This window comes from Schistocerca nitens, chromosome 1 (assembly GCF_023898315.1).
Source record: "Schistocerca nitens isolate TAMUIC-IGC-003100 chromosome 1, iqSchNite1.1, whole genome shotgun sequence".
Lineage (NCBI taxonomy): Eukaryota > Metazoa > Arthropoda > Insecta > Orthoptera > Acrididae > Schistocerca > Schistocerca nitens.
In genome coordinates this window covers 746,490,373-746,505,696 of record NC_064614.1, presented here as the reverse complement: position 1 = coordinate 746,505,696, position 15,324 = coordinate 746,490,373, and the positions used below count along the sequence as shown (strand labels likewise).

The 15,324-nt window shown below is 42.6% G+C and overlaps 1 long non-coding RNA gene across 1 annotated transcript; it reads left to right on the top strand.

The window, feature by feature from the left end:
• Positions 1-297: 297 nt before the first annotated feature.
• Positions 298-1,220, top strand: LOC126236958 (uncharacterized). Its single transcript, XR_007545013.1, has 2 exons — positions 298-799; positions 1,024-1,220. It is a non-coding gene; the product is annotated as an uncharacterized LOC126236958 (long non-coding RNA).
• The last annotated feature ends 14,104 nt before the right edge of the window (positions 1,221-15,324 follow it).

Below are 15,324 nucleotides of genomic sequence, written 5' to 3'. Positions count from 1 at the left end.
TAGTGGCAAAACACTTTCTCGAATTCCAGATCTGTCGCATTATTATTTTAATCCTTTTACAGTCAACTTTTACTATTATGCTAGAAAATTGCCATTCAAGTGAAAATGTTGCAGAAACTGCCAACACAAAAATGTCTTTAAACAAGATTATTCATGTACTGAAAATTATTTTCTTTATCATGAACTGAAACATTAGACTGTTGCCTGTAATACTTTATTTTTATTTGATTTGTTTTGAGGCAGTAGGTAGGGGAAGGAGGGGGGCAGGGAGGGGGGGGGGGGTGGAGACTACTGGCACAGGTTGCAGAGACAAAAGAGAATTAATGAGACACTGTTTCTCTTGCAAGGTGAACTAAATATGTAAGAGTGACACCCAACACTAAGGCTACCTCCTCACGCCACTAGACACACAAAACTTAAAACAAGATAGACATCCCAGAATAGAGGTGTTTTTGTGTTACTGTAGAATATAAACTCGCCTAGCACTCACAAAATGTGACAACTTCATCCAGTGGTTGGTGGGATGCATGAGCCGCAGTAAATGCATTCTATTCTGCCTGGACCACCGCAGACCAACTAAGATGCTGTGATTTATCACAATAGTGACACTGCTGGATGACTGTGTATGAACACACTACCAACTATACTGCACAACAATCACCAGAATGTTCAACTTACTTGCTGAAGGCCTACTGCACTGAAAATTGCAACAAATATTACACTTAACACCTGAGGCCTGCCATAAAAACTAAAGGAGTCACACACTTAGTGGACATGGAATTCTCAACTTGGTATAAAGGTAATAGTTTCAGTGACATTTTATTTTTGTCATAACATCTATTTGATAAGCTGTTTTGCTTTATTTATACATCTTTTTTAAGTAATTGGGGTTGTTTGTTCCATTCAAATTAATAAACTGGGATACTATGCCACCAGAAAATGCTTTATTTTTGACTGTTTATCAACACTGGAATTTATCCCAAGTTGGTGAAAGACTATAAGGGATCTGTTCCATTATTCCAGAAATTTGAGAAATCGGTGGCTGAATTCGGACATGGCTGTACTTTCCTTGAAGATGGTGCACTTGAAGGATGTACCGAAAATGGTAAGCCTTAGTCATTTGAGATAGTGAGGCTGCCTATGTAAAAGTTTTATTTAAATTTGTAGTGCAGATTTGATGTATTGAGCTACTATAATAAACAGTGTGGGTTTGATTATTACACTGAGTAATTCTTCATATTGGTGAAAATTAAAGTTCTGTGCATATATCATGAGAAAAGAGGAATAATGTGAAATGTGTTCATAGGTAACTGCTCTGTCAAGTTATGCTAGCATGAGTCGAGGAGGAGGAATGTAGGAAAACGGTGGCCTAAGGTTCATTGGTCAGGAAATTTTTTTTGTCAATATTGCCTATCACTAGAGTTGGAGAGTAATGGGAGTTGCAAAATTTCTGCTGTGGTTTCATCAGTTTATTTACGTCCTGCATTCTTACATTTAATGTGTAAGTTAATCCCATGATTTTTCATTTTTTATGGTAAACATATACTGAATCTAACCTGCTCCTACATTTTTCTGAGGTTTTGTCAGATGCTTAGTCTGTCACTAGCCCATGTCAATGTTGTTCTTTCATTTTATCACCAAAAATGTAGTGATAACAATGACAGAGAGAGAAATTTTAATCAGTGCATGACATAGTGCTCAAAAGTAGTCAGCATTTATTTTAACTATAATGACTGCTCACAGTTTATTGGAACTGAAGCTACACTTTGATCAAACCTACTGTTTATGAGACATATGTCGTGCACTACAGAGTTGCCACTGTGCCGGTCAGCGACTGTGAGAGTACATATGACACTTATTTTTTGGGTCATTTCAAAACTGCTATTACAGGAGTGAGTCATTCAATGTCAAATCAACACACCTATTTTACCTCACCCTCATAGATTTTGCTGAAAGTTGGTATACTTATAGTGGACACCGAGACTAAGAAAAATATCGAATTTCAATTTTTTATCTCAAACCATTCCTGAAATATGGCTATGTAAACTTTTCAAAAACCAGCCAAAAATGTGTGTACGGACTTTTTTAAATTGTCCTAGGAGCTGCCCTAATTGAGCTAGATAACTGGGAAAGGTGTCATTTTGCAGAATTTTGCATGCTCTTTCCAGGGATATACATCAAAACATAGCTTGTAATTAATAACCTTTTTCAAAATACTAATTAATATTTTGATTTAATTTTTTTACAAAAGGTACATAATTGAAAATTTTCAAAATATTTCCATTACTACTTCATACTATTGTAAATCACGTGGCAAAATATAAATCTGGGATGATGATGGGTTCATTGTTAAAACAAATTATTCCAGACTCTTGTTTTTCACTAATGGCCCTAGTCTGACCAAATTGACCTTTGACGAACAGGAATTTCTTTAAAATATACTGAAAGGGAAGTATAAGTATTAGAAATATCAAAACATCACCTTATTAAACCAAAACTAATCAGCATATTTTATAATTAAGGTGATTACTTATTTTAATTTCGTACAACTTCACTAACAGTATATTAAGCGATATAGCAAAAACAAGAAATTGAGCATTTAATTACAAACTGAAATTAAGTATGAATAAGTTCAAGTATTTACATAATAGTTCTGGTCCATGATGTTTGAAATGGAACTATTAAACAAATTAAATACGTAATGCTTGTTTTTGAGTAACAGGTATCTGTACATAGCTAAATTTAACACAATAGGTACTAACAATAATTCTGAAACAACTTTCTATAAAATATACATTAACACTAACCTGAGACAAAAATTAAGTTTTGAGTTGAAAGCAGTTTCCCAATAAATTGTCTTGGAACTTCACATATTAAGTTTTAATGAAGCTGACTGGGTTTGTTTTACATCACTTTCATTAAGAATGTATGTTCTCCCTGTCGGAGTAAATGGATTCACTTTTGTGACAACATCCACAACTGACACCCACAGGACATCTGCATGTGCAGGATAAGCGAATGACTTAGCTAGTCCACATGGACATGTTTACCAGAGCAATGTTGGCAGTGCCTTCTGTGAGGTGCAATACAAACATGAGAATCAATGTTCACAGCTGGTTTAAACAGCCAATGAGAGAACAGCACACAGAAATTAATTCAAGCTAAACTTGTGTCTTAACCTTTTGTAACATTATGATCAGCATTTGACCATTGATCCAAACTATGTCAACAAAATTTATGTTCCAGTCTCTGTCTTTTATTGTGTAATTCAAGAAACTTGATCATACTTACCATCAGTAACTGAGCAAATGCATTTTGTGTACTGCACTACTAAAAACTGACTGGAATCTGGTCCTCCGTTGTGGTGCAATGGGAATGGCGGACTGGTGACGTGTGATGTTGAGAGCTCTGATCTGAAAAAATAGATTCTAAAGGGTGAAGTGTCAGATAATGCGTACTTTTAATCAGACAATAGTAACTATGTTCAGTGGTGTAGCAGTATACCATAATCAATGAATCCCAGCGGTATTGATTAGTGATGAGCAAAATTTTAAAAGTAGTTAATTATGTAGTTAAAATATGCAGCAACATCAATTAAATTCAAAAATGTTATTAGGTGTGACAGCAACCAAGTATGGAAATTCACATATTACCATTACTTAATAACATTTGCAAGCTCCAACTTCGTTTTCTGTTAATAGTATTTCAAATATGTGGATGTGGTCTCGACTAGTACTACAAAGCAGTGTTGTAGAGCTAACTACGAGGGCGGTTCAGAAAGTAACCTCCGATTGGTCACAGTGCGGGTTGTGGGGGGAGTAGAGACACCATCTGTGCGTTCACGCACTCAACAGGTCAGTCGGCATCAAGCCGTGGTCGAGTGAACGTCGTACCTGCACTAGTTTAGTTTTTGTGGCAGTTTGAAATGTGTGCTGCAATAGAAAACCCCGCCAAATGTGAAGTGCGTGCTGTCATAAGGTTTTTTACAGCCAAAGGATATTCTGCAGCAGCTATTCATCGTGAGCTTTGTGCCGTGTACGGACCAAGAGTTAGGAGTGAAGGAGTTGTCCGTGAATGGGTACGTTTATTTAAAAGTGGACGAGAAAACGTTCATGATGAAGAGAGGAGTGGTAGACCATCATTGGTGACTGACGAACTCGTTCAGACAGTTGATGCAAAAGTTCGTGAAAATCGACGTTTCTCAATGTCGGAGTTGTCTACTGGTTTTCCACAGATTTCTAAGACTCTCTTGTACGAGATAGTGACAGCAAGATTGGGTTACCGTAAGTTCTGTGCACGATGGGTGCCCAAAATTCTTACCGACCACCACAAAAATCAAAGAATGGCCTCTGCATTAGACTTTCTGTCACGTTATGAGGACGAAGGAGAACCATTGTTAAACAGAATCGTGACCGGTGACGAAACCTGGATTAAGTACGTGAACCCTGAGACAAAAGAACAATCAAAGATGTGGGCACATTCAAATTTGCCTACCAAACCAAGAAAAGCCTCGCAAGATTTTTCTGCCAGAAAACTGATGGTAACGGTGTTTTGGGATGCCAAAGGGGTGTTGTTGGTTGAATTCATGGAACGTGGTACGACCATTAATCAAGACGTGTACTGTGAAACAATAAAAAAGTTACGACGGGCTATACAGAACAAACGCCGTGGTATGCTGACTTCCGGTATCGTTTTTTTGCACGATAACGCCCGTCCTCACTCTGCTCGCAGAACAACGGCCCTTCTTGAGTCCTTCAAGTGGGATGTTATCAACCATCCACCTTACAGCCCAGACCTGGCGCCAAGTGATTATCACCTCTTCATGCATTTGAAGAAATGGCTCGGGTCACAGCGGTTTGATGACGACGAAGAGCTCAAAGATGCGGTCACAGGCTGGCTCCAGGCACAAGCGGGTGATTTTTATGCAGAAGGAATTTCAAAGCTTGTGAAGAGATACGATAAGTGCCTCAATCGCTATGGAGACTATGTAGAAAAATAGTGCAAAGATGTAGTTGTAAGATGTATATATTAAAATATTTTTATTTAACTTGGTGTATTTTTTTAAATCAACCGGAGGTTACTTTCTGAACGGCCCTCGTACTTGAGGACATGGGTTACAGGGAGACTCCTGTTTATTTCTTTTGTGAAGTGACTGTTGGTGTAAATGGTTAATAAAGTTTAAATTCTCTGTACTAAATGCATTAGCTGTTGAGAAGGAAGAGTGCACTGCTGGTAAAATTGTTTTATCAGAACAGTGGCAATATCAACACTGCATTGTAGGAATATTGCCAACAAAAACAGCCATGAAGAGCCCCCATGTCAATAAATCAGCTGTTTGACGAAACAGGTGAATTAGGTAGTGCAGCAGAGAGGAGGAGACAGCCCATTCCCATGGCAGTTGTTGATGAAGTTGCTGTAGCTATAGCTGACTGTGCAGCACATACCTCAAATTCTGTCCCCAGTGCACAAACTGTGTCATGGGTATAATTCTCTCTACAACACAATAAAAAATATATAAATAATAATAATAATAATAATAATAATAATAATAATAATAAAAGAAAAATATAGACAAAGACTAACAAAAATACTGAAAACAGAATTGACAGCAAGAAACAAGACCAAAGCTATAAATACTTATGCCATACCAATATTGACCTACTCATTTGGAGTAGTGAAATGGAGTAACACAGACCTAGAAGCACTCAATACACTTACACGATCACAATGCCATAAATATAGAATACATCACATACATTCAGCAACAGAAAGATTCACATTAAGCAGAAAGGAAGGAGGAAGGGGATTTATCGATATAAAAAACCTACATTATGGACAGGTAGACAATTTAAGAAAATTCTTTATAGAACGAGCAGAAACTAGCAAAATACACAAAGCAATCACTCATATAAATACATCGGCTACACCACTACAATTTCATAACCACCTCTACAACCCGTTAGACCACATAACATCAACAGATACGAAGAAAGTAAATTGGAAAAAGAAAACACTTCATGGCAAGCACCCGTATCATCTAACACAGCCACACATCGATCAAGACGCATCCAACACATGGCTAAGAAAAGGCAATATATACAGTGAGACAGAAGGATTCATGATTGCAATACAGGATCAAACAATAAACACCAGGTATTACAGCAAGCATATTATTAAAGATCCCAATACCACAACAGATAAATGCAGACTTTGTAAACAACAAATAGAAACAGTAGATCACATCACAAGCGGATGTACAATACTAGCAAATACAGAATACCCCAGAAGACATGACAATGTCGCAAAAATAATACATCAACAGCTTGCCTTACAACATAAACTAATAAAACAACACGTTCCCACATACAAGTATGCACCACAAAATGTACTGGAGAATGATGAATACAAATTATACTGGAACAGAACCATTATAACAGATAAAACAACGCCACATAACAAACCTGACATCATACTCACCAATAAAAAGAAGAAATTAACACAACTAATCGAAATATCCATACCCAATACAACAAATATACAAAAGAAAACAGGAGAAAAAATTGAAAAATACATCCAACTGGCTGAGGAAGTCAAAGACATGTGGCATCAGGATAAAGTTGACATCATACCAATTATACTATCAACTACAGGAGTCATACCACACAATATCCACCAGTACATCAATGCAATAGAGCTACATCCAAACGTATATATACAACTACAGAAATCAGTAATTATTGATACATGTTCAATTACCCGAAAGTTCCTAAATGCAATATAACACATACCATACAGTTAAAAGGAAGTGACGCCTGATCAAGGTCCGCGTCACTTTTCATTTTTAACCAGACTTAACGTCTGAGAAAGTAAAGAATAATAATAATAATAATAGATGCAGAAGTGACATATCAAGCTAAAACTAAACAAAGGTCACTACACTACGCATACATTGATTACCAAAAAGCTTTTGATAGTGTACCCCATTCATGGTTACTACAAATATTGGAAATATACAAAGTTGATACTAAATTGATACAGTTCCTAAACATAGTAATGAAAAATTGGAAAACCACACTTAATATCCAAACAAATTCAAATAATATCACATCACAGCCAATACAGATTGATGATGATGATGAAGTCCCATACTCCGTGACGGAGTGTAGGGGAACGATGCGGGAGACCCGCACCGCTGTACTAGGCAAGGTCGTAGTGGAGGTGGTTTGCCATTGCCTTCCTCTGACCGTAATGGGGATGAATGATGATGATAAAGACGACACAACACTCAGTCATTTCGAGGCAGGAAAAATCCCTGACCCCACCGGGAATCGAACCCGAGGAACAGGAAAAACATCTTATGTTTTTTAACATATGAAAATAAAAAAACACATGATGATAGGTGCAGGCTCTACACTGGGCTACCGCTTCACCTTTTCTATTTGCCTTTAAAGAAAAAGACTTTGGCGCATTTTACACTGGTATCCCTACAAGATTCATAATGCGTACCAAAAGAAACCTCATGATAGGCCACAGTGCCATGACTTTGCTCTTCATTTTTTGGCAAACATGGAAATAGACGATATGTGGCTGGGGAATTTTCTTTTAACAGGTGAAATACATTTTACTCTCCATGTTGCTGTGAACGCACAGAGTGGTTGCATATGGGGGTTCTACTCCACACATGCTGTGGAGGAACACCCACTATACTCGGCTTACATGACTGCTTGATGTAGGAGTGGATGACTTGCAGGCCTGTTGGGTGTGCAGACACATCTGCTCATTAATAAGGACCTTCTTGTGCAACACATGATTTCCAGCTTTGCAAGAATGCATCTGCAGCTCATGGCCTAGTGGCTAGTGTTGCTGCCTTTGGATCACAGGGTACCGGGTTCGATTCCTGGCCGGGTTGGGGATTTCTGTGCCTGGGAACTGGGTGTTAGTGTTGTCATAGTCGTCGTCATCATCATCATCATCATCATCATCATCATCATTCATGACATCACTTGCCAAGCAAAAGATTTGCTCCAAGAAACCTTCTGTAATGACGCGTTGTCTGTAGGCAATTTAAAGGTGTGTGGCCTTCCAGAACCCCTGACGTTAATTCATGTAACTGTGATTGTGGGATGTATGTAGGATCGTCTCTTGTCAGGTGTGTACCTGGACTCTTGATCTGAAGGATAGCATACAATGAGGACACAGCATGTTGCTGTGTCAGGGCTAAATATTAAGCAAAATGTAACTTCAGACCATATCCTAACAAACATGCCAGAACCACAGTTATCACGTGTTTGATTGTTGCTCACACACACACACACACACACACACACACACACACACACACACACACACACACACCACAGTCTGACTACTTACAGCACCATATTTTCACCAGATGGCAGAAAGTGGAACTAATATTTTTTTCAGCATACTCTGCGAGTGCACGGAGTAGGAATAGATGTTTGCCCATCAGACTGCATGGTCATCAACGGTAACTGTTCTTTCAGGAACAGATACTACTGTCATATATAGTTAAAATATGGCTTCCTGGCCATTGACCTTCTTGTGCGAACACACACGCTATGCCCGAATTCATATGAGGCTTGGTAGATTAATCTGCCACAAGTAATGAGTATGATGGGCAAACATCTATTAGGCGCACTACAAATGTAGTGGTGTGGACATGTTGGGAATGTGGGTCTCACGGGGAGCGTGCAAGGGATAAGTCCCTGCAGGCGCACTGTCCTCTGTGCCCTCGGTGGCTCAGATGGATAGTGTGTCTGCCATGTAAGCAGGAGATCCCGGGTTCGAGTCCCGGTCGGGGCACACATTTTCAACGTCCCCAATGAAGTATATCAACGCCTGTTTGCAGCTAGGGTGTCCATTTAATTATCATTTCATTTCTAGCAAAGCTGCATGGTCGTCAACAGTAACTGTTCTTTTGGGAACAGATACTACCTTCATATATAATCCATAAGACCCTAGCAATGAATAAGTGTTTAAATCGCCCTGTCAAAAACAGGTATTACTGAAGCTACAGTTCCTGCAACACTGGAAGCATCCAACTGTGACAGGTATGTACATAAAACTGCAAATGTGTCTTTGCATGCAAAAGAATGAAACTGAAATTAAATGTTTCTACAGTATGGGTTTACTTTTATTTCCATAAGTATTGGAGACAGTTTGAAGACCAGTGTTCTTGATTTGAATGATTGCTAGAGGACTGTAATCCTGAAACTTGTGAAATTAGAAAAAAATATTCTTACAGAATTTGCTCCTATTCCAGTACCCCTATAAAGTTTTTGACAGCTATTATAATTATGGAAAACGCAAAAAAAAAAAAAAAAAATACAGTTGAATCCCATACATTTGGTCGATGAGGACTTCACAGCCTAGAAAGCATCTTACTTAATCGCAGTCCAAGAAACAACACACGAGGTGAAGATTGTATCAGTGAGAATGAGTGAAAATTTTCAAGGCCAAAATTATGAGAAAAATTACACAGTGCAATTGTCAGATGTTATAGTAGATAGACATGTGAGAAATGTGAAAAACTTAATGCTATTGTTATATCTTTTGTAGTGAGATGATTAGTTACAGGAAAATACTTGGAATGAGTGCGGAGACCTATGATGGATGATGCCAGCGATACACCTGTAGTGACATAACTGGCCAACAGATGGCCTGAAGAATTATAAAAGTGTGACAGCCCGAAGTAATCACAACACGAGTATGCAGTTGACCATAATCCTCGCAAATAAAATCCTGCCTAATGGCTAGCATGCAACTGACTCTTGGATTCTATGCAGACAAACCAAGAAAGCTACAATTGTGAAGATACACTCCATGTGTATGTGACACACTGCTTACAGTGGAGTCATGGGTCACTCACTCTCAACTGCAAACAACAACTCACTTGACACCCCAAGTATCTGGCTGCGATACCAAATCCCCCCTCCCTTAAGAAGCACTTAGGGCTGAAAAATGCCCCCAGGCCGGAATTGCTGATTCAAAGGATGAAAGGATGGGAGACAATGGAGATATGTGCCATGGGTTCTGCCTGGGCACTTTCTACAAGGACGTCAAGGGCGACACTGTGGGTGGTGACAAGCTAATGCTCCACCTGGATGGGGGGTTGGTAACTCCTGCCAGTTGCGATGAGGGAGGGAAGTACTTCACCTCCACCAGATCCCACATTGCAAACAGTTCTCCAGGGTGGTGGGTTTCACAGATTGGGGCACAGATTATATGACGAGAGGTGCAGAGGCAGTGGGAATGTTCGCAGGTGCCACCTAGTGCTTGGGGACAAGGAGTGGTTGGTCCCTCCTGCCTGCATGAATGTTGCCTGTGTGACTGAGTTTTGGTTCTATTGACCCAATGCAATAATATAAAGATGCTGCCCCTTATTCCTCACCACAGTGCCTTGAATCTGTCCCACTGTCCGCCTGAATGTGCATGTAATGTGTCACTGCCCATGGGTGAGGGGTGTTTGGTGTTAGCTGTAATAGTTGTGAATGTGAGGCTGACCACCATGCAGTACCTCAGTTGGGTTATGCCAGTGGCTTGGAATTGATCCGTAAGACACCAAAAAACCAGACAGCGTCCTCACTAGGGCTTCCATTACTTACCTTGAGTTGCAATTTGGCTGTCATGACCAACTGCTGGAGCTCTGCATTAAAATTCTGGGTGGAAAAGTGCAGTGCTCACATGCTGAACACCATTCCATTCTTCTTACACAAACTGGTGACCATTGAATGAGACAAGGGTACATCATGTTACCTCAGTGGTGACATGGCAGCTAAAGCCCAAAATGTAGTATGTTAAGTCGTGGAGGATAATTTGGCAACATCTGGGAAATTAGACCGGACTCTACCACGAACCGCCATATGGCATATAAGGAAGGACTGGAAAAATGCAGGTGGCACTGTTCCCATTGACACTTTGGCACAGACTAGGGAGTAAATTTTTGTGGCAGCACCACCTGGTTGTGGGGAACTTTCTGTACAGGCTGAAAACTGAGGAGCTATTTGATTGAGAAGTAGTGGCTCCAGTCTTGTAAACTGACATATGGCTGGGAGAGTGGTGTGCTGACCATATGCAACTCCATATCCACATCCAGTGACGCCTGTGGGCTAAGGATGACATGGTGGCTGGATGTTACTGTTGGGCCTTCATGACATGTTTTTAGTTCTGTACAGGCTGTTATCGCCTGTACTATGGCAGGCTGGCCATCAAATGTCACACGGCGAGCCCCAAAGAGGGCCCAAAGCTCTCTTGTGGGTATGTATGTGGCGCCTGTGGGTCCTCAAGCTATTGCAGCCTTCATTCTCCTCCTCCTCCTCCTCCTCCTCCTCCTCATCCTGAATCAGACCCAGTTTTTATGGATGTCACCCCATCCTCGTTGGCAATGACCACCAGCAGAGTGATATGAGAACCCCTCGCCTTCATGTCTCACCTGGACTCTCACCACACGATGATCCAGTGGAATTGTAATGGATATTACCGTCATGTACTGGAAATACAGTGCCTTGTTTGCTCCTACTCTTCATTCTGTCTTGCTCTTCAAGAAACACAATTTTGTGATGACCACACTCTAACGTCTTGTGGTTATAGGGTGTTCTGTTGGAAACATGCCAGCCTCAGGATAGCATCTGGAGGGGTCTGCACTGATGTCATTAGTGTCTGGATCCCCCCGCCCCCCCGCCCCTTCACACCAACCTGGAAGCGATAGTGGTTAGAGTGGAGACGACTCTGGCAATCACCGTTTGCAATGTCTACCTCCCTCCAGGCAGCCCACTTCCTTATGTTGAACTGTCTACCTTAATACAGCAACTCCCACCTCCCATCTTCTCCTTGGGGACTTGAATGCACACCAACCCCTTTGGGGGAGTACCACTTCGTCGGGTTGGGGTCGTAACCAACTTATTACAGACTTTGATTTGTGTCTCCTGTATAACCTTTCCCCTACACCACAGTGCCGCGTATGGCACCTTTACTGCTATTGATCTCACAATCTCGTCCCCTGCTCTGGTGGCTTCGCTACATTAGTCGCACCATAATCACCTTTGTGACAGTGACCACTTTCCGATGTGATTCAATCATTCCCCTGCCACTGCCAGACAGGCATTCCGCAGAACCAGTTGGCCATTATGTACGTCTGCTGTGCACTTCAACACCCCTTTTTCAAATTTTATTGATGCGGTCATGCAGGGCATCTCTGCCACTATTTTTCATGCTGCTGGCACTGCTGTCCTGCTATCCACAGGTCCTGCTCATCATCAGCTGGTACTGCAGTGTGCAAAGGATGTAGCAGTCACTGTCCCAAGACTGCCGACCAGTGGTGCAGCGATTTAAATGACACCCTTCACAGACCAATGTCCTTGCTTTTAAGTGTCTCCGTACTAAGGCTTATTACCTTATTAAGCGGAGTAAAAAGGAATGCTGGAAACTCTGTTTCCTCCCTGAGGATGTATGCCTCTTCATCACTGGCTTGGTCCGAGTCCCCTAGCCTTCTGGGCCACCAGCAACAGTCAAATTTCCAAGGCCTTTTCTTCAGAGGTGCTTTCACATCTCTTACTGGCTTGGAACACCATTTATCGCCAGGATCATGTAGTGTGTTCACAGCAGAGCTGCTAGCCACTACCAGAGCCCTCCATTTTGTTACTCAGGCCTCCCTCCACAGTGTTTTAATATGTACCGACTCAATGAGCAGCCTGTAGGCAAGTGACCAATGCTACTCTCGTCGTCCTTTGGTCTCTACTATCTGTGACCTTCTTTGCCCCCTTCGCTGTGCTGCCTGCCCATATGTCTTTCTGGTGGTCACAAGGCATATGGGTATCCCAGGGAACGAACTAGCTGACTATTTGCTAGAGAAGCCTATACTTACCCTCCATCTGTTGCGCTACTGGTCTCAGTAATAAACTCCACTCAATCAGGGAGACTACTGCAGTTTGATGCTCATCTTTCCACTCCTTTCGAAAGGGGTACACTGTTATGCCGTCTACGCATTTGTCATACCAGGCTAGCTCATTGTTTCCTTTTGCATAACGAACCACCCTCACAAAGTGGAAGTGAAGCCAGACTGACGGTATCCCGGCATATTGGTGGGATGTTCCCTTCTTTTGGCCCTTCGTGCTAAGCATAGTCTTCCAGATTAATCAATTTTAATATTAGGAGACGATTCACGGATTGTTGAACTGGTCCTCAGTTTCCTCCATGAAAATGGGTTTTTATTTCCAGATATAAGGTTTTGCTCTACTCCTGGAGCAGGGGCAGGATGGTTGTGTTTGGGGCCTCTCCATATTTTCTCGGTCTGGGACCCCATGACTGGTCCCCTGCAGAGAAACTGCTCTTTTTTTCCAGTTTTTAGTTTGTTCTAACCTTTTATGGCTTTTACTGTTTGTGTTTTAACTTCCTTGTTTTATAGTTTGAATCCCATGACTGGATCCATCAACTTTTAGCAGACCCTCTTTCTTCTGTGAGTGACTTTGGAATCATGGGACAGATTACCTCACCATTTGGTCCCATAAAACCTCGAAATCAATCAATCAGTCGCAGTCAATCAATCAATCGCAGGGCGAGTGCATTAGTTCGGTACATTGACCAGTGAGATTCGCGTGACATCTGCAGAACATGTTGATGCGTCAACAGTGGAATAACAATGTGGCAATTCCGATCTCCCATAGCTAGCATTAGGACACCACTGACAACGTAGTGCTTATTATGAAATTTGAAATACACTCCTGGAAATTGAAATAAGAACACCGTGAATTCATTGTCCCAGGAAGGGGAAACTTTATTGACACATTCCTGGGGTCAGATACATCACATGATCACACTGACAGAACCACAGGCACATAGACACAGGCAACAGAGCATGCGCAATGTCGGCACTAGTACAGTGTATATCCACCTTTCGCAGCAATGCAGGCTGCTATTCTCCCATGGAGACGATCGTAGAGATGCTGGATGTAGTCCTGTGGAACGGCTTGCCATGCCATTTCCACCTGGCGCCTCAGTTGGACCAGCGTTCGTGCTGCACGTGCAGACCGCGTGAGACGACGCTTCATCCAGTCCCAAACATGCTCAATGGGGGACAGATCCGGAGATCTTGCTGGCCAGGGTAGTTGACTTACACCTTCTAGAGCACGTTGGGTGGCACGGGATACATGCGGACGTGCATTGTCCTGTTGGAACAGCAAGTTCCCTTGCCGGTCTAGGAATGGTAGAACGATGGGTTCGATGACGGTTTGGATGTACCGTGCACTATTCAGTGTCCCCTCGACGATCACCAGTGGTGTACGGCCAGTGTAGGAGATCGCTGCCGGGTGTTGGCCCTGTGTGCCTCGGTCATATGCAGTCCTGATTGTGGCGCTCACCTGCACGGCGCCAAACACGCATACGACCATCATTGGCACCAAGGCAGAAGCGACTCTCATCGCTGAAGACGACACGTCTCCATTCGTCCCTCCTTTCACGCCTGTCGCGACACCACTGGAGGCAGGCTGTACGATGTTGGGGCGTGAGCGGAAGACGGCCTAACGGTGTGCGGGACCGTAGCCCAGCTTCATGGAGACGGTTGCGAATGGTCCTCGCCGATACCCCAGGAGCAACAGTGTCCCTAATTTGCTGGGAAGTGGCGGTGCGGTCCCCTACGGCACTGCGTAGGATCCTACGGTCTTGGCGTGCATCCGTGCGTCGCTGCGGTCCGGTCCCAGGTCGACGGGCACGTGCACCTTCCGCCGACCACTGGCAACAACATCGATGTACTGTGGAGACCTCACGCCCCACGTGTTGAGCAATTTGGCGGTACGTCCACCCGGCCTCCCGCATGCCCACTGTACGCCCTCGCTCAAAGTCCGTCAACTGCACATACGGTTCACGTCCACGCTGTCGCGGCATGCTACCAGTGTTAAAGACTGCGATGGAGCTCCGTATGCCACAGCAAACTGGCTGACACTGACGGCGGCGGTGCACAAATGCTGCGCAGCTAGCGCCATTCGACGGCCAACACCGCGGTTCCTGGTGTGTCCGCTGTGCCGTGCGTGTGATCATTGCTTGTACAGCCCTCTCGCAGTGTCCGGAGCACGTATGGTGGGTTTGACACACCGGTGTCAATGTGTTCTTTTTTCCATTTCCAGGAGTGTATGTTGGGAGCGCCTGGTCAGACCCTACAAGAAAATGCTCCCGCATTCCCTACAGGACCACTGCAATGACTGCACAGGAGATCCTCATTTGTAGCTGATGTGACTTTCTACAATGTCAGCGGAAATTATTTGGTATCCATGGATTCTGTCCAGTGAAAAACAAATTCCTTCCTGCTTGTTG